Source organism: Dermacentor andersoni, chromosome 3, assembly GCF_023375885.2.
Source record: "Dermacentor andersoni chromosome 3, qqDerAnde1_hic_scaffold, whole genome shotgun sequence".
NCBI lineage: Eukaryota > Metazoa > Arthropoda > Arachnida > Ixodida > Ixodidae > Dermacentor > Dermacentor andersoni.
Genome location: NC_092816.1, coordinates 220,708,893 through 220,732,959, shown reverse-complemented (window position 1 = coordinate 220,732,959; position 24,067 = coordinate 220,708,893). Strand labels below are relative to the sequence as shown.

At 43.7% G+C, this 24,067-nt stretch overlaps 1 long non-coding RNA gene across 1 annotated transcript; it reads right to left on the bottom strand.

Moving 5' to 3' along the window:
- Positions 1 to 3,302: 3,302 nt before the first annotated feature.
- Positions 3,303 to 18,327, bottom strand: LOC140216832 (uncharacterized). Its single transcript, XR_011893529.1, has 5 exons — positions 18,234 to 18,327; positions 16,423 to 16,528; positions 13,846 to 13,915; positions 4,482 to 6,488; positions 3,303 to 3,465 (listed from the first exon to the last, which is right to left on the bottom strand). It is a non-coding gene; the product is annotated as an uncharacterized lncRNA (long non-coding RNA).
- Positions 18,328 to 24,067: the final 5,740 nt, after the last annotated feature.

The window sequence follows — 24,067 nt, the reverse complement described above, 5'->3', positions numbered from 1 at the left end:
CAAAATAAAATGTTATTTCTCGCACCCAGTTCGTCGTGATGTCTCAGCGGAAGGAGGGAGGGGGAGTCATTCTAGATTTTTCGAATCTAAGCAACCCCCCCCCCCCCCCCCCACTTTGGGCGTCGCGATTATGTAAAAAAGGGGGTGCTTAGAATCGAGTAAATACGGTATATGCTCGGCCGCTCCGGTATACGCTCGACACTGTCCTCCCTTTCTACTACCATGACAACCCTGCGGTCGCTGATACGCTATGCCTCGCTGACGAGGCTCGGAGACTTGCGCGTCTGCGGACTTTGGCATCGCAAGAGAACTCCAAAGCCCACTACGACGCACGACTTCGGCCAGTTACATATCACCCTGGTGATCTCATTTGGCTTTGGACTCCCACAAGGAAGCGAGGTTTGTGCGAAAAGCTGCTGGCAAACTACAATGAACCATATGTTGTCATCGACAAAGTCAGCGAAGTGAACTATACTCTCGCGCGCCTCCCGAACACTGGTAGACGTTCTGCAAGGACACAAGTCGCGCGTGTCGCAAGGTTGCAATCATGCACGCCACGACAAGCTAGTTGACTTGCCCAGTGGTCTTTGTCTGCGAGGAGAGCTATGTTTCGTCCAAGCGCGTAAAAGGGACGCGTGGATGAAGAAGAGAAGGGAAGAGAAGAACGAAGACTGTGCAGCGGCCATTCCTGCTGTTCGTAGCCTGCTGTTCCTGCCCTCGCACGCCTAAATACACCCCTTTTGCCCGTGCTTGTAACAATATATATATATATACAGTATATATATATATATATATATATATATATATATATATATATATATATATATATATATATATATATATATATATATAGAGAGAGAGAGAGAGAGAGAGAGAGAGAGAGAACCTGGCGCCTGGCGGTCTTGGCTGTAGCAGCATACATCCTTTGGCAACATTTCACTTACCTGTCCGTGGGGCGCTATTTCAACGTTGCTCCAGTGCATTTAGAATTAGGGCTGCCGTATTCTACCTACCGCTCTTGGCCTCTTCGGCAGATGCAGCCACAAATTCACGAGCGCCATCGTGAATCCTGAAGAAAACTGAATGCCTGCTCACTACGACGGCCACTCTGTGCACCTTCGCGACAAGAACGGATGGAAGTGCACGCCGTAGAGACTCCTCTGCTCCAAGTCAGCAGTATTACTGCGCTGATAGACACTCGATTCAGATACCTCTCCGGTTGGCGGTGTTTGCTGCATGGAAGAGGACAGTGATGCTCCGATATTTTAAGATAGCATTAAAAAAGCAGCATTTACGGTCTTTAAGGACACGAAGAATCGCCTGACGACTGCAGGGACATGATAAATCATGGGCAGGTCACTATAAATTACCAGTTGTACAGATAAAAGTTCACCAACGATTACCATATTCTACAATGCGAAATTTCAGCGCAGCTCTATACTTGTTTTCATTTCGCCATATATTGGTTGGCGCGGACAATCTGTCGCGTGCGGCACGTTGCAATCGGAGCGAAGTGCGACGCGACTGCCTCGCTAATTGGAAATCACGACGGGCCACCTGTGGGTGACGCGTGGCGCGATTCAATGCAGCAGCCGCAGACCGACCTCCGCTCACACAGCGTGCTGTGTCCATATATGCATACAGAAAGGAATGTAACAAGAGCGGACACTCGGCGAGAAGTGGCAACAGGAAATACGTCACGCTATAGAATTAACGCCGACCGTTTGCTGCCGCGAGCATCGTAAAAAAACAATGTGAAATGAAATTAACAGAAATTGTTTTATTTTTTTTTTATTCTTTCCCGGCAAAAGTACAAATCAAATTAAATTTTGCGGCTTACTTTCGTTGTCTACCGAGAGGTGATTCGGCGATTAAGGAGCCAGATGCTTGCGTCATTCGTCAGGCACACCGCCAAAGCGAGAGAGACCGGCCGCGCTTCTGAGCGTTGGCCTGTTCGGACACCCGTCTGCCTCTTTTTCCATTTTTGGATTGAGCCTGGTTTGGTGGGTGCCAGGCGAATTCTTACATTCCTTCTGAACTTCGACATAGCGCCGCTGCACTATTGGAAAAGCAAGGTGAGAAATTGTGTTCCAAATTCTGCGACTCATTTCAAGCAATTAGGCTTATGGCACGGCACCTAGGCTAGACTTGTGACGCAGTTAACGAAAAGCAACGCGGCCGTCGTGGCGCAGTTAATTTGAATTATTGAATCGTATTGGGAGATCTTTGCGGCACTTTCTATGAGCCCCAATACTACTTTAACTTATTTCGGTGGTTTTTGGGCACGCTAGTCGCACAGGGTGCTGCGACGCTGTTTCACGTTTACTGAATCTTACTGCGACAAGTTCTGGCGCTTTCTCTGACCCCCAAAATTATTGTAACTAATTTTGTTAGTTCTTGGGGTACTTTTCAAGCGCACTGAGCGCGCCTGGCGCTGTGACGCGTTCAGCGAAAAGCAGCTGGGCCGTGGTGCGCAGTTTCGCGCTTTAATGCACTGACATGTTCCTGGCACCTTCTCTGACGCCGAACATTCTTGAAAATTATTTTCAGTATTTTTTTGTTACTTACACTGTAAACAAAAGAACACCCAGATGGGCGTTTTTTGCTTGTCCTCTAGCGCATTCCCTTTTGTACATCTTTTTGCTCCCATTGAAAGGGCGTACGATAAAACTCCCATTGACGTGGGCATTAATTGGGCACACAACGGGGGTACGTAATACGCCCACTTCACCCTCCCCCCCTATTTGACTGGGAGGTACAATGGGAGTATTGTGAAGGAATTAAAGGCATTTTAGTTTAGGTGCGGCAAGCTCGTAGCGAAATGCATGGTGGCGCGGGTCACGCGCTTACGCAGTACCAGACGGAACACCGCAGGCCGAAATGTCGAACGCCGGCGATCAAGGCTCAAGGGAACTCGGCCGTCCGTGAGCTGCCGCTCGAGCAGGCGTCGCACCTGCTCGGAGCGAACGCCGGCGTCCGACACCTTGGCCTGCGGTGTTCCGTCTGCTGCTGCATAGGCGCGGCGTACCGCCACGAAGCATTTCGCCGCGGGCTCGCCACACATGGTCCAATCGACGGCACAGGGCCACCGCTGAATCGACCAAGTCACGCGCACACGTGGTCCAATGGCGAATGAACCCGTCACCGCACGTCTTCATTTTTTTTCCCTTTCGCTGATCACAGAGCCCCTCTTTGCAAAGCTTTTATACAGTCGTCCTAGCTTATCGGCAGTGCCTCCGAGGCCAGCAAACGCCTTCGAGAGCAGTTGCTACTTGCTGAAAGGAAAAATGCACGAGACACACTGACAGTGAAGAAAATTTATTTTACACCAAATGTAAGAAATATAATACGTTCACTTCCGGGCCCAAAAGAAAGCACATTTCTGCCCCAGTAAAACAATTGTCTGGATTTTAAAAAAGAGCACTGTACATTGTAAGCATGCCAGTTGCTAGTATTCTACATGTCCTAACACAATGAAATTACTAAATGAAAGAAATGCTAAGAAATCTTATCTCCTTTCATACTGAACTGTAACTACAGAGCCATGTGTTTGAACTGTTACTTTGTACTGACACTCCACACTTTTGCACAGACTATATATTGAGCTCGCTTGACTAAAAGTAAAACTTCATTTGGCCTAGTTGGTACATAATTCTGAACTTAAAACTTACAGCGCAAACACCTAAGACGAACCGCAAAAGGCAGATACGACAGACGCTGGCGCTAACTGACAACTTCTTTATTTCTTCGTCGTCGATGCGTATATATGCCCTAGGCCACACAACTGCACAGGCGCACACATTACATTACAGAGATCTCCCAAATTATCACATATGCAAACGTAGGAACTCAAATTCAGATGGGTGCAGGGACAAAGCTATGTCACTGATGCAATTATCATTTTGCCTTTTTATGTCGTAGGCCTCTAAGGCAAGCCGCGCAAGCTCATTCATGCTTTTGCCAAGAATCGACGTCCCATCAAGTCGTGCCTCACAATTTTTGCAAGAGTTTATATGCGCAACAATGTGCACTCTTCTATCTACATTTTTGTTTACTTTTTGTGCATGTTCCCTGCGCGGTCCCTGAAACACATAAGGTCATCTATCAACTCAAGAAAATTGCTTGCAGGCATAGTGTTCCTTTGGCGTTTTCTGCACCGAACAAGCTTTTAAAGCTATGCTCCCGCACCTGCGGAGAGGGCAGAGGAGGATGCCAAATTCGGCATGATGCTTCATACGTGTTGTGCGCGGTCGGTGTGGTTTATACCATTCACTCTCATGTGGTGAGACATAGCTTGGCTAGATAGGGCATTGCGTCAATGAGCGACTCAGGGAACATGCGCAACAAGTAAACAAAAATGTAGATAGAGGAGCGCACCTTGGTGCGCATATAAACTCTTGCAACAATTGTGAGGCACAACTTGATGGGACGTCGATTCTTGGCAAGAGCAAGAATGAGCATGTGCGGTTTGCCTTAGAGGCCTACCACAAGAAAGGCAGGGCGATAATTGCATTAGTAAGATATCTTTGTCCCTGCATCCATCTGAATTTGACTTCCTACGCTTGCGTATGTGATAATTTGGCAGATCTCTGTAATGTAATCTGAGTGCCTGCACGGCAGTGTGGCCTAGGGTTTATATTGCATCGACGACGAAGAAATAAAGAAGTTGTTAGCACCAGTGTGTGTCGTATCTTCCTTTTGTGGTTCGTCTTAGGTGTTTGTACTGTAAGTTTAAGTTGCTTGACTAAGCCATTCCTAATTAACAGTGGCTGGTATAATGAGGCCGATCAGTGGTATTTTGCATGGACTAGCACACAAATATGATAAATGTCAAAGTACTAAATTAAGAAATTGGGACTCGTCACAAACGAGCTACATAATTTAGTGCTGGATTTCTGAGCAAGCTATTAATAATTATTGTATTTTACGAACCAGAACCCACCTTCTGATTATGACACATGCCATCGCGAGTACCCCCGAATTAATTTGGACAACCTAGGGTTCTTTAACATGCACCTAAGTACACGGGTGCTTTTGCATTTCGCTCCAACTGAAATGCGGTTTTGTTTAAGACTACATTTACGAAAGTTCCAAACACGATCCCCCCTATATTTTTACAGTGGGTGCTCTTTAAATGGAGCCTCAAAGTGCCAGGGAAATTGGTTCCATTTACCAGGCATTATATTTACTGAGAGACATTGCAGAGAGCCAACCAATTATCAGGATGGTGTCCTATTTAAGCGGCAGTTTCGAAGCGATTTTTGTTTATCGAGATTCCACTGTAGTCCATAATAGTGGATGAGTTGTTCTGCATGGACACATTAGCATGGCTACCATGTTTAGTTGAATATTGTGCAAGCAGCAACATTTCACTGTACCCAGTGCAATATATAAAGCCAGCAATGTAACATGTTGCAAATGCAGCCACGAACAAGTACCTTCCCTGATCATATCCAATAGCAGCATCTTTGGACGAAATTAGTCATGCTTTCTCCCGTTTAAGTGCCTTGTTTTCAGAAATCAAATCCTCCTTATCACATTGACCTCCAATTGTGTCATTCCCCGAGCTGAGGTCATTTGAGATTGCATTTAATTGCCCTTCAAATAGCATATTGGTCTTATTTAAAAAGCACATGGCATCACAGTGACCACCTAGACATAGAATTCGAGCTGCAACACAGTAGCAAACATTCTGAGGTAGAAGCCTAACTATTCTTTTGAATTTGGATGCATGCTCAAAACACTGCTATGCAATTGCAGACAGGGCTGATAGTGTAGCAACCAGGACAGATTTAACGGACATAAAGGAGCAAAATTGTGTGAGCTTCGAATTATTCTCTCTGAGGAACCATGCTGTCCAATTATAAAACGGGGATCAAAATAAAGTAATTGGATAGCAAATCTACATTTCATTAAGTAAATAAAATACTGTTCATGCTACCTTCCAGGGTGCACACTACATTCCCTTTCCTTGAATGTGAATTTGCTACCTTTCCATGGGTTACCAAATGTATAGGTGTATTGTTGGTCAAGGGTGGTGGAATGGATATAGGTCTCAGGCTAGAGGAAATATTTCGAGAAGGAGACTTGCCAGGTTGAACAACGAATGTCTCAGGCTGGAGCCATTTGGTTCTCTTGCAAAGATGTTGCCTCCAGCTTGAGACTTCCTTTGTTGGACAACTGTTGATGACTAATTTCGCCATCTTTTCATTTACCCTCGTCTTATTCAACCTATTGCTCCACGCAGGAGCTGCACTTTCTTTAAAAAATAAAGATATTAATGAGCTCAAAGGCTTTGTGCATGGCTGCATCCCCAAGTGCAAAAATTTGTTTTCAATGAATGACAGAGTTGGTACCTTTCTTGAGAATTCAATAGGAAGAACCAAAAATTAAGCTAACAGACTGGTTATGACGACAAGTAAACATGAATTGATGTGGAGTGCCATTTCTTCATTTTGCACCAGGCTTGGGGCCAGCCAGACTTCTTCCTAAAATTGAGAAAATTTTTCTAATGAAATACATATTAAGAGTATTTTCTTCATAATCTGAAAATTTAAAAACATGGTTATTTGGTTATTCATATTTAGTTGGGAACAGTGCGAAGGACACTGACGAAGTAAGGGCTTATGCAGTAATGCCACATAGTGCTGGCTGAGAACAGATTCAATTTTAGAACAGACAAACAGTTAAGTACTTTGGAATGCTTCCTAAAAGCCATAAAAAACCAAAGCAGGAAGCAGTTGTACAAAATAATGTATGTGCATGAAAAATGCATCTGATCATCTGTTCGCAGACATGTATGACATTTGCTTGTCAGTTAACAAAACATGTGTTACACTGAAACATTTCTCCTACAATTTGGCAATTCTGTGGGCTTTCATTATTGCTCGGGTCAGTTGGTTGCTGTTGTTACTGCTACTAGTGTACGGTGAAGTGTAATGTAGATGGGCAAGTGCTACTGACAACTACGAACATTGGCAAATTTTGCTGCACCAGGATAACGCATGCATTGTCCCGCTGCAGCGAAACTTTCCAGTAAACATTCACAGTTGTCTGTAGCACTTTCCCATCTGTCTCGCCTCACACTGTTCCATCTATAGCGCTTCACCATACTGTAATATGCACCACCGACACAAAATTCTGCCCTTCTGAAGTTCTTACTGCTACTTCGCACTCGTCACATTCAGGCCGCCAGGTGTACTGAGCCCAATGCATAGACTGGCAGCTCCTGTCATGGACTTATTCTGGTGTAATGGCACCACAGAAGCAAACGAAGACAAAGACATGCAGGACACAAGTGCCTAACCTCAAGTCTCGCTTTAACAAGAAAACAGACATCATATACAACACATAGTGACAGGAAGTGATGTCATTAATTCAAAAACAAATTCTTTGTGCAATGTAACTGAGAATGACTGATGCATTTGTCCTTTTCGTGCTAATCTGCCAAAGCTTAATTATCTTATGTACATCTGCTCATAATTTCTGGCTACGAGTTTTGATGAACACAGGAACGAACCAATCTATTTTGCAGTGCATCACTATGTGCGAATGAGAGTTATTCCACACAAACTTCATTAGCCGCAATCTCAAATTAATACAATGTGTGTATGCAATGCAAGCATGACTGGATGGGAATGGCTGACTGTACATAACCTCCGTTGCACAGTGCACCGCCTGCAAATTGTGCTGCACACAACAAATAATTTGTTTTCCTGGCTTGTCTTTTTTTCTCATCAGAGCAAATCTCTCATCACATGTTTCATACAGAAAAAAAATGTTTGCCCGTAGAGACCAGCTACACAATTACCCATGAAAATTACAAATGCATACGAAACAACTGCAACCACTTTTTTACTTCATCTCATTCATTATATTCCATATTCATGCCTAATTTAGTTGCGCAAATCATTGTTTTCTCAGGCCCTTATTAGGAGAGTTTTGTGCTGTAATAAAAGGCAGAAGCCAAAAAAAGGAAAAGGTTGGTTGTGGTTGAAGCACAATATGCATCTAGTGAGCTAGGCCGCAAGCGTTGTGTAGTCTGCTGCCATCATAAGGCCGTGCCTACATTGGACAGATGGGATGCTCTATTAATGCGAAATCAGGGAAATTGAGGGAGTATGAGTCATCCGTGTGAAACAATCCTCCATCACACAATGTTGAATACTGCAAAGAATGTGACTGCAGTCCTGTGTTCCACAAAACTTGCGTTGTAGCCAGGTATTATGACCTGACAACATGCAAGGTAATTGTGGCTTGCAACATTTAAAAAGAATGACGAATGTATCAGTGATCCATTAGTTGCACTGCATAAAGAATTTCTTTTAACAGATATCATCACATCATGTCTCCACCTGTGATTAAATATTGCCTGTTTCCTTATTTTAAAGCTTGAAGTGAGATCCGGTGCTTGTGTCATGTGCGTACATATCTTTGTTTACTTTTTCTGGTGTCATTACACCAGAATTTATATAACCAAATGGCCACACACTGCTTTTGTCACGTTATAGTGGTGCTTGCAAAGCCTCCCAAACAGCAGCCTATTTGGTCAAAACATGCTTTTGTAAATATGCTCTTCCAAATAGAAAAGCTATCAAGAAGGTAACAAGAATCAAGAGCATTAAGTTAAATCCACTGCAATGCTTTACTTTTTTGCCTTTATTCCTTACACCTAAGTGGATAAGAAAGAGTGTGAATGTTACAGAAATGCACTAAATAAGTTGTTGAAATTATGCAAAAATGTTAACGCAACTAAGCATAGATTTATGTGCAATAATAGACACCAGTCTCAGTTTCTTTCCTTCTGACACAAACATAGTATATCTTATTCCTTTGGCATGAAGGCAAGCATACGTAGACCAGACAAGCTTATATTTGAATGAGAGCCTTCACGATTAAGCACCACTATAATGTGACCATAAGAGTACATACACTGTAAACAGTGCAGATGACAGCCCAAATTTCATAAGTGCAACATGTTAGCGAAAGCAGCAACCATTAACCCAGAAACTAATCAAATCCCAGAAAATAACAACAGGAAAAAAAAAGAATAATGTGTCAGCGCAGCACCTGTTCTCAGAAGTTACACAAAAGTGGTATGCTTGTTAACAAACCTGAAACCACGGCACATTTGTATCTGACCACCCCCTGCCTCTTTATGTGCTTTCGTGCCTTTGACAAGGCATTACTGGATATTTATTTGCTTGTCTGTTGCAAAAACACATCAATTATTAGTCAGTGCACAGTGCACCATGCCATTTATCTATGTGGACTCACTTTGTGGCCTTAGCACTGCTCTCACCTATTCAGAACTAAGGATTGCAAAAAGACTTGTTCTACTTAAATCTACATGCCTTAATATGTGGGTTCTGCAGTTGAAATAGGGTAATTATAAGTAAAATGCATGACATGTTCTGATGAACTTTGTTTTCATAATCTAATTGTTTATTTGGGCACATAACCAGTCAGATCATTTGTACTAAAACAAGAAAACAAATTCAACACACTGGTTTATACTGGTTGGTGCTCTATTGACTTTAGTACACACATTGAACAAACGACAGGCAGTGAGGAATACCAACAACCACTAACTTCCACACGGCATTATTGGTCACATGTGCACAATATAGCTACAAAAACCCAAATGAAAGTAGACAAAGAAAAAAGTACATTTTAACAGAAAAAGAACAAGACAAAAAAACTTCTTTTGGTAGCTAAGTCACAATCAAGGTGTAAATGACAGCTATAGTTTGGCAAGCACACATGTAGTTACTTTGCTCAGTTCCTCGATATCCCTATTTCTTGTTTGACAGCAACACCAACGGGACATCTACGCATATCTATTGCACATGCCATTTTTGCTCGCTCCAAACTCCTTTCGTGGTTATTCATTTAGTGCCTGCTTCGCCTGTCCTGGCATTGCAGGGGGGGTATACATTCTGTGTAATGTAACTTACATTCAAATCAAGCACACAAAGCAGGGAGGGAATTATCTTTGAAAACTATGCAAACAATTGTAGGCTGAAAAATCTTGCAGTCCCTTTGGTCCAAGGAAAAAACAATGTGAGGCATCACCTATAAGTAAAAGGAAATTAATAAACCTTTTTAGTGTAATCTCTTTCTTGTGAGGTATGATGATAGCCTGATATGAATTTCTCTATCTCTACATGTTTGGAACAGTATATGCTTGAAATAATTTTAACTGAAGAGATTTCCCAGTCTTTTAAATCCTGCCATTGCAGCTTACCCTTACTCTCAGTAATACAAAGCCTTTTAGTATGACTTCCTATTACAAATCTAACTGCCATATTTTGAACATTTTCAAGCAGACCAGCTGACTCAATATTATGGGGATTCTAGCAAACATGTACTTATTTGATTAGTGAATGCACATAAGCAAAATACAGCTGTTCTTTGAGGTTTTCGGGAAGCCAACAAAATGTGTATGGGTGGACACACGACAGCTACTACACCGATAAGCATCGTGGCCAACCAAAATTAAGTTTATTCCTATATGGGTGGGCACGGCGGAGTGTCAGCAGACAATGGTCGGCTTTTTCTGGAGTCATATACAAAGGAACCCCAACATAGCGAATGCACTAAAATCAGCAATTTGGTTTGTTGTACTCAGATTCGACCGTTTAGTCAAATAAGTACATTTGCAAATGGATTGTTTTCCCACGGAAAGGGCCGCAGTCAGAAAACACAAATCTGAATGAGAAAAAAATTTTGAATTTGAGAGTCAGCGACCAAAGATACGGTTTCACGGTGTGTTAACGATACCTACACATAGGTAGCATGAAGCAAACCCAGCCTTGCTTTCGCATCCACCCTGTCCTCTTTGATACTGCCACACACAGTGGAACGACACTATCATGAAAAGTGCTGGCAGTGGAGGCGAATGCTTTGTCTGTCTCAAACTTCAATGCATCTCTGAAACTACAGATTATGCAACCCTGTGTACTAAACACGTGGGAAGACTGTGCACATAATACCACGCCATATCAGCACGTCTAGTCTTTCCACACGCAGCAGATCACCTCTAGAACAGGGTGTGCAGGCTGCAGATGTGCTCAGCTGCGCTCACAGCCATGGCGCTAGAAAAGAAGACGCACGGACTGCGCCCTTCTGAGGGCCCCCTTAAAAGCTCAGTTTGTCATTTTTTGTTTCTGTAATAGGCTAGTGATAAAAGTGAATTTGCTTCATGCCTATTAAGAAATGTTGTACACATGGTAGAAAAATTATGAAAGTAGAACATTTTATTACTTTTCACCCCTCTCAGTTGGAATATCGTACAAATGCATAAGCAGCCATTTTTGCCTTGTTTCATCTAAGATGTTTTTTTCATGCTGAAAGAAAGGCATGTGTTTAAAAAATAAGCTTGGTTGCAACATGTAAAGGAATTGTGTAATGTCACAAGGGTTCCTGAAATCAAAATATATGTGTGATTTCTTTGCGACTGGAACACTCAAAAGAAAAGCTACCTTTTAAACAGACTAAAACAAAGCCACAGCACTTGCACCCATACTAAGCCAGGGACTGTATCAAGCTGATATGAGAAGACTTTCAAGAAAGAATATTTCCCGGTTTGGTAAAATTCTTAAAACAATGGTTAATACCTGGCCCCACGCCTTAAATCTAGAAGGAATAAAGTTTTTAAGCTACTCTGTGTTCTTTCTTGAACCCAACAAATGTGCCTAGAAAAATGGGTCAAGTCTACATCTTGTCGCATCTGTGGCAAGGTGTGAACAAAAAACTTGCTTTAGCTGGCTGCAGTGCTCCCTGCGATGAATATTCAGGCAGAAAATTGTTACCCCAGTGTGACTGTGCACCCAAGAAAACAAAATGTGGTAGACTACATCAATGCAAACGGAAAAATCTTTAGTCCATGCTTGCTGGCAACCTGTGTCTGTATTGGCCTTTAGGAGAATTGTGGCCCCCACGTGCTGGAATATTTCCGTGGAATAGAAAACATTGTGTGATACCAGCTATCAAGTGCTACCATCAAGTAGCTACCAGCTACCAGCTATCAAAAGAGCTATAGGCAATTTTGCTGCAATAACAGTACTGTTTTTATAGCATTCGTTGTGGGGAGTGCGGGTTGCCCCTTTTGCCGGAGTTCTTGCTGAACGGCGATTTATTATCAGTTTGTTATATGTGGAACTTGAACAGCTTATATTTTTGTCTCCTCAATCCACACTTCTGCTGCACTTTTGTCAGCATCTCTACACAGGGTGTCTTGACTGAGGTCATACCAAGTAAGCACGCTACAAGCCTTGTGTGCATCGTTTTCATGACTCTTTCGATGACCAAATTTCATTTTCAGTGACTTCATCAACTAAGTATCTAGCGGCAGCTTGAACATGGGTACTCATGAGAACTCGCACCAGGCTTGGTCAAATACGTCCAGCACTGCAGCACTGAGTAGTGAACCATGCTGTAAGAGTTGGCAACTAAATTGCCACCTTGTGATTGAAACTTTTCATCCTTACAATCAAGGCTTCAATTGCCCAGCCAGCGAGCTGCAGCAAAGGTGTGAACTATAGTCATAGTCATCTGATGTCACATTCTATGTCATAGCGATGGCAGGTGATCCCTCCAGTGGTGGCCCTCAAGGCCAACAGGCATCCCTTTCTATGCACGTGCTTGTGTAGGACTGGGGAGATGGTGCCAGTTTGTTCTTCAGCATTAACACTGTTCACGCTGTATCAGGAACACATTTTCTTACTCAGTGCAATAGCCCTTGAACCTACATAATTGCCAATGAGTCCTTTGTCGACCAACCTTTCCTTTGCCATGTCATTTGCTTCTGCCTTGATGTCACAGCAACTTCAGCTATATGAAGCAATGATGGTGTTTGAGTACCCACACAGCCTTGCAGCTTTCCAACCTGAACATTCCTTCATTAAAAGCTGACATGATTTGGTCTCAGCAGACAGCTCAGAGTTAAAAAGAAGCCTTAAACTTCTTTCAAAGTCATTCTAACCTTGTCAATAATCCCGTGCCTTTTGATGTGTTATTCAGCATTGTCCAAAGCAAGTCGGCTCTTAAAAATCAAAATAACAACTTTGTGAGGCCACCTACTAGGCTACCACTGTCTCTTCAGCCAGCCTGAAGTGTCTTGCAGCCATAAAAGCTGGAGTGCACAAAAAACGACAAAGAAAAGTGTGGCAGACAAAATGCTCATGGAAATCCATATGTTTATGGACTGTTACACTGACTGAAAAAAATGGTGGCTTCCCAATACAGTCTTGATGTACGTAGCTGTTTCAGTCATGAAGAAACAGCCAGTTGCGCAGTCCTGCACAAGCACAGTGTACAGATGCCCATGGATTAAAATTTGTTGTGTGTGCATGTGGTACAGTGTACCACATTTCATGTTCCTGAGGCTGCAGTACACTGGGAAGACTGGTTGCAACTTCAATAGTAGGCCCTTAGAGTATTGCAGCCCTTTGTTCATATTTTGCTGCAGATTGTATCAAATGCGAATGCAAACTGTTTTGCAGGACACGTCAGTTCAGTTCAAGCAATTAGACAGAGTAACCCAAGAAATAGTTTAAGCCTCGAAAAGGTCTTAATACAGTTTCTAGTTTAGTACAGGTTTTCGCCTGATGTTTTGGCTTCTTCTACGGTATAATGCTGTTGCTTGCTAGGTACTGGTGGTGTGATGTGCACACTCTCTTGTGTTGCTATAACGACAACTTGTAAAAAAGATTTTCCTTCCTAACAAACATTTGGATACAGTGCCTGTGAGCTCATCTTTTAACCTGTTTTTCATTTGATCTGTGCATTTACATTGAACGTAAACTAGAAAATATCAGTACTGAGAATCACAAAAGAACACACCTATGTAACGATTCCGCCGAGATCGTTGGAGTGGTCCAGCCACAGGATGCAACGCAGGTAGAAAGGCCTCCTGAGTTAAAGCGAAATAACAATCTTGCAAGATGCGAATAAAAAAATTTATTCTGTGAGGCTTTTGGCATGTATACTAATTACCACATTTGTATGTAAAATAGTTTTGCATAATAGCTGAGCAAGGTTAACGTCTCGCCCTGTGACTGTCAGCCAATGCTACTCATGGCAATGGTGGCAAATATGGCACATCCTTTCAAATGGAACTTTTGTGGGTTACATGAATTTAAAAGAACTTAGGTTTACATAATACATAACACCTGTGGTTAGAAGGATGTCTTGCATGCAGCACCAATGCCACAAGTGGCACTGCTTAGCACTTCCAGGGCCAGACTTAGTACATTAACAATACAAATGTGCAACAAAGTGAACAGGTGGTTAGCTGCTGCTATAACTCCAAGATTGCATGCATCATGTAGATGTGAATGCAGCTCCCATCAGGAGCGAGTTGCCCTTTAGTGCACTTCACTTCTCTTCCTCTTTTGTCTTCATTGCATGTTGGTGCCATATGGTAATAATGAACAAAAATTAAGCACTTCAGTTCCCATTCTTGTTTTACTACATGCTGTAAAGTCATCTAAGTGCGCTTAATACTCTTAAGAATGTACTTTAGCCATTTTGTCAATATTTTTCGCTTGGCTTCACTACACCTTAATGTAGTGCAAATTCTAGACAATGCTTACAAAAAAACCTACTCCACACAATAACAGCTCCAATTAAGAGTACACAGTCTATGGCTTCGAGATGTGTACATACAAACTTTATACATGGTTACAATGAAAATATAAGTGGCTGTTCTAATATGCACACTTAGCATACTGCATAACAGTCACCTGGTTCCAAAATGGCTTTTTGTTATCACACATAAGACGGCCACAACCATAAATTTAATTCTGGCAGTAACTTAAGCCACGGCCAAAACCTTCATAGTGCAATCAATGAAAATTTTCGAATTTAGAGCAGTTAGACATAAACAGGGCGAGTAGTTTTAAAGTGTTAAATAATGAACTGTTATGGAATATGGCGGTAGAAGGCCATGCGCCTGAAACATAGGTACTGTTTATCATATAAGCACATTCTTATATTTTTGCTTACTTCCCTAGGGATTGCATCAAACAGTTTGCTTGTGTAAATTTTGCTACGTGGCTGTATCGTATTAGCCCTTATCTTTTCACATTTGGCTTACTGCAGCTTTATGCACATGCATAAAGCTACTACTGCTACCACTCTACTGCTACACTACTACCTACTACCTACACTACTACCTTCAGCTGAAGGCCAAGTACTATGCTGTCCAACATACATGCATTTAACAACACCAAACAGTAGACAGAGAATGAGCAACTCTTTTAAAAAGTGCAGTTATTTGGAGACACATTGATATATATCTGGAAAACAGATTTTTGCTAACATTATAACTTAATATAATTGGTACTGAGCATAATGCATCTTGCAATAAACTTGCATTTACCGGACACCACTATACACACTGCGACCTCTGCAGCTTCTCCACAATCCGGCACAATGTGCTCAAGCTGCCTGTAAACCCTGGAAGGGGTCTATGATAGTTTAAGAAGCTTAGCAAACATGAGAAGGACCTAAAATGAAGGTCAGAGAAGCAAAGCAAATTTTTAACCATTCCTCTCTATGTTGCTATGAATGTCAAGGCTTACGCAAATGATGTATTTGAACTGTATTTTTAATCGTGCAATACTAGAGAGCACATTTTTGCAATAATAATGTGACAGAGAAGAATGACAGAAACTAACTTAATGAATATTTTTCTAAACTTGCATGAGGTTTTCTTCATTATGCTGATGCACACACCTGCATACCTCTACTGTGAAGTCTTGTTTCAGTTTATTTTATTGTCACATAGTAATTTACACCATACACTTGTCCTGAAATACATCACGTTGGGCTCCTTCAGTATTTTTTTCTTACTGGAAACACACAGGCCTATACAGGGCAAGCACTCAATACATGCAAGACTGCCACGGGAATGGCCACTCGAGGTCGACTGTTAGTACAGCGCAAGAGACGAGGACTGAAGGAAGAACACAACACAGGCGCTGTCACACAGAAACATACTCAAGGCACTTTGCGAGATTCTCAGGCTTCTTTCATGCTCTAAAAACACATTATGTAGCACATATTGAGCCACAGATAGCTGTACTGGAAAATTTTCACGTTGCTCTACAATTTTATAATTGAGACTGTTTATCTAATTACATTTGAGAAGTTAATTAATTGATTAAGACTAATTAGGTAATTAGGCAAAATGCAGCAAATCCAAGTATTTCCAAGAGACAGGAAACAACATTACATAGGTTCTGTGCAGCTAGGTGGCATATTCATATTTTTAAACCTTTGCTAAAGTTACGTGGGATAACCTGCATACCTCCTATGGAACAGGTGTCACACCAATCACTCTAAGTAATGCCGCTAAACTAGCCATTGCGCTCAAAACATACAGGGTAAAAAAGCAAACTCTAGGTAAGAGCATACCAAGGCCTCTATTGCTGAAAAGGGAAACTGATGGGAGGCACCCGATCTCCGGCCATGAAGCTGCTTCATCCTCACAGTTGGCAATGAAACGACCGCAGCCGCAGTCCTGAAATAAAAATGAAAAATTTGACACTACAATGATCACACAGAACACAAAAAAGCTGGTCACAAGCTTATCTTGGAGAACATCTGCTGCTACATTAGGTTTTGTATATTCGTCAGCTTATTGTTAAACTAAGCTTGCCAATATTTTATATCTTAATGGCTTTGCTCTTTACAAACCAATACCTTTGCCCAACTCATGCACATATGCACTACTTAAGCTATGAGATGTTTACTGATCCCTTACAATGAATGGCTTCTAAGACAAATTATTTCACACGAAAGGATGCATAACTTATGAGTGTTACTGACATTGAATACCAAGGTAGTACCTTTTTTTATAGACAATGGCGGACTTGAAGCACATTTTTCTCACAGATACAGGTTACAGGTTGATCGGTCTGCCTTTTTTTTTTCACCAGCAACAGAAATTTTGTTATTAATACTCGTGCAATATAGGATGACGCTGTGATGTGTGATATGATCCTGAGTTGAAAAGCGCAACTTCTTTGTGTGAATTTGGCACCTAGAATTCAATACTAAATATCTGTACCCAATACGCAGTGGCACAGCAGCAAAGTAATTGAACATTAAACAAGTTCAGGTATCCAGAGCACAGCGCCAGCTGTTGAATAACAACATTGCACAAGCATCGACTATATAGATATAGCGTAGTAAGTGCACCGCAGGCGTAATGGCGGCCTCAGCACAGAACACAGGCATGGAGCGACGCGCCCGTATGACCTATCACCGGCAATGCTGTCGCGTAAATTGATATATCTCGTCACGGCACGGGCACAGTTTTCTGCCCGCCGAGGTGCCGCCGCCACTGGTACTCACCTGCTCCGGCCGCCGAGGTTCAAGTGACAGCGTATCCAGTAATCTGAACCCAAGCAGGACACCTGTTACCGCCAAGCAGTACGCTAACAATAAAGAGGTTCTGATACTCTGACCGGCAGCTCATGCGGCGTTCACCCGTAGTGCCGTTGGAAGCTCACCACACGCTTTTAATACCACAAACGCGCCGCCGACATTTCACGCCCGTAGATCAAAGTCGACGGGCGCAGGCTCTACATGCTACGTGCCGCAGTCGCGCACTGCCTGCACAATCAACGACGTGGGTGCGAAGAGACACAGACGATAGAAAGGAGCGTACTGGCAAATCTGCACAATGCGCGCTAAGTGGGCGACCTACTGCACACAATCGCACGAGCTAGGGGATTGGCGCCACGTACGCGCCAGCTAGCAGATACCGCGCACAAAGAAGCGCCGCCGGTTCTCGCTCAAATGATCGCTGTACAAACACTCACACACGCGTACCGCAGTAAACCCTTAACGAGCCGCCACATTTTCAGGCCGCGGTTAGGCGGCGAAGCTTAGCTCACCTCGCACTGCACGTAACTATTATGGTAGTGGCTTGCGCTTCGGGGATTATGTCGAATGCTCACATCCGCCCAATTAAAGACGCGGCAAAGTCCCTCATTATATAAAATCCTATTTTTTAAGTACACTCGCTTGACTCTGAGCACTCAAGTCGATTCGATTACGACAAAGCTCGAAGAAACACAGTGATCGTGCAAAATGGTTCTGGACGGCCAACTGTCGCGCCATGTTGTACCGAGACCTTCAATAAGTCATATCAGCGCGTCTCCTCACTTAGAACGCATGTACACTCATAGAACATGTAATAATCGTTCAAAGTCACTTACCGTGGAGTCTTGGGGGTTCAAAGCAGTGAGAAACATCAACCACGGTAGAAGAATGTGCCGTCGCTGGCAAATGGCTGCTCGATCACAGCTTTCAACGCACGCGCGCGCGCGCCGAAGGCTGGTGTTCCTCCGCGCGTAGTTCCGACTTCGGCGTCCTCTGCAGCACCAAGGCGCGGCTACTCCGAACAGAAAAACAGCGCCGACACACATTGCGCGGGATATTTCGAATCTGACTGCAGAGATAATCCTACTGAAATTGTCGCTGCGGCTGACTGCCTTGTTGGTCATGGCTGAGTTATTCTTTTCTCTGTTTGGCTCGTCTCAATTTCCCCTACGCCACCGTTATTCCTTGAAAACCCCCATTTTACAACCGCTATGCCCCATCAAATGGGGTCGGGGGTACAATAATGGTTCTAGCTTATTTTACTTCTTCTCGTGGGAGTACTCATTTTAAGCTAGGGGGGAAAAATGGCATATCAACTGTTAAAACGCCCATATGGGCTCATTTGTGTTTACAGTGTATGAGGCACCCTCGCCGCGCCTGTCGTGACGCAGCGAAAAGTAGCTCGGTCGTGGTGGCAAAGTTAGTTTGGCGCGTACTGAATCTTACTGCGACAAGTTTGTGGCAGTTATGGCCCCGCAACAATTTAAGCCTTCTTTCGGTACCCACGCTTGTCGAAAAAGCGACGAGGAACTGTCAAGAGTGATTGCTCTGGAGTGTTTTGCTTGCGCCGGCAGAACGCGCAAAAGATAACGCCAAGAAGCTCAAACGTCAGGAACTAGTAACTAGAAAATTCCGTGTTGTCAACGGCACCCACGCATTTGTCTTGAGTGCGAGTAGAAGGAATTCTGTGAGCGTCCAGCATGATCTGGTTGAGAGCCTGTGTTGTGGCCGCCTCTGTGTGTTCGTAGCGTACTGTCGCGTAGGTTCTAGCCAAGTTCTGGAAATGCGCAGTAGCCTGTGTATTCGTGCCATTATAGTGCCGGAAATAAGGCCCGGGAAGAGGGGAATGCTTGGAAACAGAATGTTGTTGTTGTATGTGCGGTATTGTTTGGGGAGGGGCGAGGATTAGTGGGGTATTTTCTGCGCCGTGTGTGTAAAGGCAAACTGTTTTTGTTTGTAATGCCCCCAATTCGCCACTTTCGCCACTTTCGCACGCTTCGCCTGTATACGCATTATTCTTGCATGTTAATACCAAATTGACACCTGCTTGACATTTAATTTTTTCAGCTGACGTCGTCTGGTGGAGCTTCCTACGAGGACTGCTGCTGCTTACTTGGTGCCACAACGTTGCGTGAATGCACAATAAGTCCGCAACGAGCACTTATATAGAATAATATAAACATTTCCTCATTTCCCAAGGCGTCCTGCATCTTTATGAAATTGCACGTGGCACATATTCGATGGAGGCTTGTAACATAGTGCGCATTCAAAAAACCCAGATGAAGCAGTGCTGGGAGACATCTCCGATGTGCTGGAAGCTCGGCGCAATACCCACTTTCAAACAGAACTGAAGAATGAGAACGAGAGTGCATGGACATAAATGCCACTTAAGCATTTGTATGCAAAGCACAAGAGTTTATTACGCTTACGTTGCTGGAACGCGACAGAGAAAAATGCGCTGAACTTAAGTTCAGAGATGAAGAAACCATGTAGTGGGTAGGCGCAATAACGAAGTTAGCTATGAAGCTAGATCAAACGGCTTACTTGGCAAGAACATGTTGTAATGCCCCCAATTCGCCACTTTCGCCACTTTCGCACGCTTCGCCTCTATACGCATTATTCTTGCATGTTAATACCTTTTGTTCGCAATCAATTTTTGTTAATAGTAAAACGATTTAGCACGAAGACCGCGCGCAGATGAGCTGTAGAAGCAAAAAAAGAAAAGCATAGCCGGCGTGGTGCGTGCCAGCTAGTATTCAAAACGTGCGCGCACAAAAGCAAAATCGGAAGTGTGGTTCAGGTAATAACGCCAACGGATTGGGCCGCTGGGCTCTATGGAAGTGTCCGCTCTTGTATTGCTTTCTCCATAATATATGGTATCTTGCGACAGCGCTCGCCGCATTCCATCGGTAGACCGACGTCGGCGCGCTCATCTGGCGCCATCTCGTAGAGGTTGTCGCAAGTCTTGCGTGGCACTACGCTCTTATCACGCTGCTGCTCCACATTCGCTTTCACCTTTCCGTGCCCATTCAGTCGGTTACGCGAGGGGACAACGCTGGCCGCAGGAACAGAGGTCTAAGAGCTGCGCTCTGAAAGAGAGAAGGAGAAATGTGCGTAAGCATAGAGATAATGAACAAGAAATTGAATGTAAACACGGGCATCCTGAAACGGAGTGCAATGGCGGCACAACAAATATCATTAGCGTGCGCTATACGGAAAGCTTTTTTTGTTCTTAACTCGGCATTATTTCCGAAACTGAATTGCGTTCAGGAAGTGAAAGCATTGAAACGGCCGTGGAAATATCTCTTAGTGCGCATTCAAAAAACCGAGATGAAGAAGTACTGGGAGACATCTCCGATATGATGGAAGCTCGGTGCAATACCCGCTTTCAAACAGAACTGAAGAATGAGAACGAGAGTGCATGGACATAAATGCCACTTAAGCATTTGTATGCAAGACACAAGAGTTTATTACGCTTACGTTGGTGGAACGCGACATAGAAAAATGCGCTGAACTTAAATTCAGAGATGAAGAAACCATGTAGTGGGTAGGCGCAATAACGAAGTTAGCTATGAAGCTAGATCAAACGGCTTACTTGGCAAGAACATGTTGGTCGGCTTATAGGTGCATTTCTGATAGTATGTTTGTGCTCAAAAAAAAAAAAAAAACGCACACGCAAGTAGATGTCCATACAGAAATCATCATAATCGTTCGGGAAGAGCGTGCGCTAAAGGCGACCTTTTTGACATGTTTCTGTTCCGGTCACAGATGAGATATCGATTAGACCCCAGTAGCACTGGTCAGAGACTGTCGCCATATTGAAATTGCTTGTGTAAGAATATCTTTTGGTTGGGGAAGTCTTCGCATACTTTAACGCATCCGACTTGCGTATGAACTTCTAGGCTTTGTGCAAGCTTCCAATTATCTCCTAGTAATTTTGGCGTAAAGGATAAAAAAAAGGAATAATGTCCTTGTTTTTTCTCTAGAGCACAAAAGTCAAAGAAAATGTGTTTTTATTTTTAATTTTAATTCATATGTTAAGGATAACGCATCCTGCCACGCCGCAAACAATACATTGAATCCCGATGACAAGAACAAAAGCTTCATTGTTAGCATTTAGAGACGTGTGCGTTTAAGGCTAGTGCACGATGCTCTTGTATCTTGAAGTTACGCGACATGTACGCTGGCGAAGGGCTGGCCAAATCACAAATATGAAATTACATTAAAGAACAGAAACTATGACGCGGTAAAAACGTTTTTCCTTATTTTTTATATCCCCAAAATACTGCAATCACCTGCGTTGGTAAATATTCAAATACACACATTAGTGATCCTTACTACAGAACGAAGTAGTGGTGCGCGAAGAAGAGAATACTTATTGCAGCATTTGAGCTTATTACTGCATACTTAAGGGTGGGCCCTTCAGATTCATGTGCCTCTCGGCGGCCAGCAGGGCACAGGTGTTGAGGTATCGGAGTAAACTACAAGGAGAGAGGATAGCAGAAAGCATAGTATACATGGTGAGAAAAATTCTGGAGTCTTGCGTGGCAGAACCGCGAAGAGGTCTGGATTTGTTTCGGCTCCCTTAAGTAGTTTACCCATCGTCTACATCTGAGTACACGAGCATTTTTGCCTTTAATAAAGGGAAAATCAGACATCCACCCATTCGTAGCGATTGCTACAAAGGAAACCCATACGGGTTCCTCGAAAGAAAAGCCTCACAATTGAAGAAAATATTATCTGTAGCAATTGCTACGAACGGGTGGTTGTCTGATTTTCCCTATATTAATTACTTCGCTCCACCTTGCGGATTTGGGCTGTCCAGAGGGCCCGTGTGACGGCAGAGGGGCTCGGCCTCTCTGTTCCGACGTAGGAGCGGCCCGCATCAGTCCCAGATTGATCCCCCAGGACCTAAATAAAGTTCTTCAGTGGATGTCTGATTTTCCCGTTATTAATTACTTCTATCCACGGGTTTCCACAGAACTACTGCGTCAAAAGCTTGCCTTCGCTTCGCTTTGTCGACAAATTCGACTTCGCCCTGCCATCTGCTAGCCACCTGGTTAGCTCAGATGGCACAGCGGCTCCCCGGAAAGGCGGTGGTCCCGGGTTCGAGCCCCGGACCAGGACGAATTCTTCTTCAACTGTGGGGCTTTTCTTTCGAGGAACGCGTATGGGGTCCCTTTGGGGTCCCTTTGTAGCAATTGCTAGGAACGGGTGGATGTCTGATTTTTCCTTAATTAATTAGTTATCTCCACCTTGCGGGTTTCCGCAGAACCACTACGTCAAATTTTTGCCTTTGGTAGTTGGTGAGAAGCAATTCATTACTAAATTGCTTGCAGAATACGGAATACATTTTTAAGTCACATAGATCCCCGTAGTTCACGCGTATTGCACTGCGGTCTGGCACGATGTCGACCTGGTAACGTGGGTCTTCACCGCAAGAATCAGGAAACTACGACAAAGCCGGGCGTAGTGATGATGACAAAAAGTAGAAAGGAAAGTATTAACTTCGTCTCGAGCGGTTCTGATTAACACGGGGGCCAATACGGCCTTACAATAGCCCGTTGCAATATTGTGGTCATCGACTTTTACCGCTTGCACGTATCTCACACATGGCAGGTCAGTCAGACGGGTGCCAAGACCACCTTAATTGCCCCTTGCGGTGTTGTGGTCACTGACGACCCCCTGAATTTTGGTTTGTCTTCTCTTCGTACGTCCCTTTGTGTCATCTCGGGGAATAAAAGGGGTGACACTGCTTAGAAGAGGGCAATTATGTCGACAGGGGACGACCGCTTGAACGCTTCTCACACTTGACAGGTAGATGTCCAAGCTTATCGTAACAGCCTTTCCTAGGACGAGGCAATACATATTTTCACGGGAACGTACCCCTGAATGTCTCTCACACGTGACAAGTCCATCATAACAGCCCGTCCACCGCCACAGGAGGTCTCGAAGGGGTTGCAGTATCCAAGCACCTCGAAGAGACCGGCAGACCTCGTGCCTCTGCTTCGTTTCGCCGATAATTCCAAGGCCTCCCTAGTGACACCTTCTGGAAATAAACCACGCCACGCCCAAGGAACAACAAACAGGAAGCACTCAAGCACAAGTATTGCCAAGCTCATATGTTCTTCACATAAAACCCGATCAGAATCATACCTGCATCCCCCGTTCGACATTTCTGAAAACTAAGAACGGCGAAAACCAGACTTCAGTGCGTATTTTAAACAGCCTAATGCCTAACTTTGTTGTGCTTCCTTTTCCAGAAAAAACAACGGCTGTCGAGAGTCTGAACCTATTGAAGCTCATTAGTAATGGCGTTAATCATAAATTCCACACGTGCAAACAAAACGCTTTCGAACAAAAGCAAAGAACGAAAAGGGGCCCTTTACAGCAAACAAGGAAGTTACGGATGCGCCTAATTCGGCATTTACTACCTTTTAATGGTCGCTCGATTGCATCGCTGTCTAAAGGCCATCAGGCCTCAGTCAAGGCAACAAAGAGCGCCAGGCATACGTTGCCCTCTGTCGTCGTCTGCCTCTTCGTGTGCCTGCGGCTTGCTTTTTCGTCCCTGAAACAGAATCCGTAAACGCGGGAAGAATTGCCAGCCTCCTTTTCTCCTCACTCTCGCAGTGCATTCTGCTGCAGTGACAGTGTGACTGGTCGGGTTTCT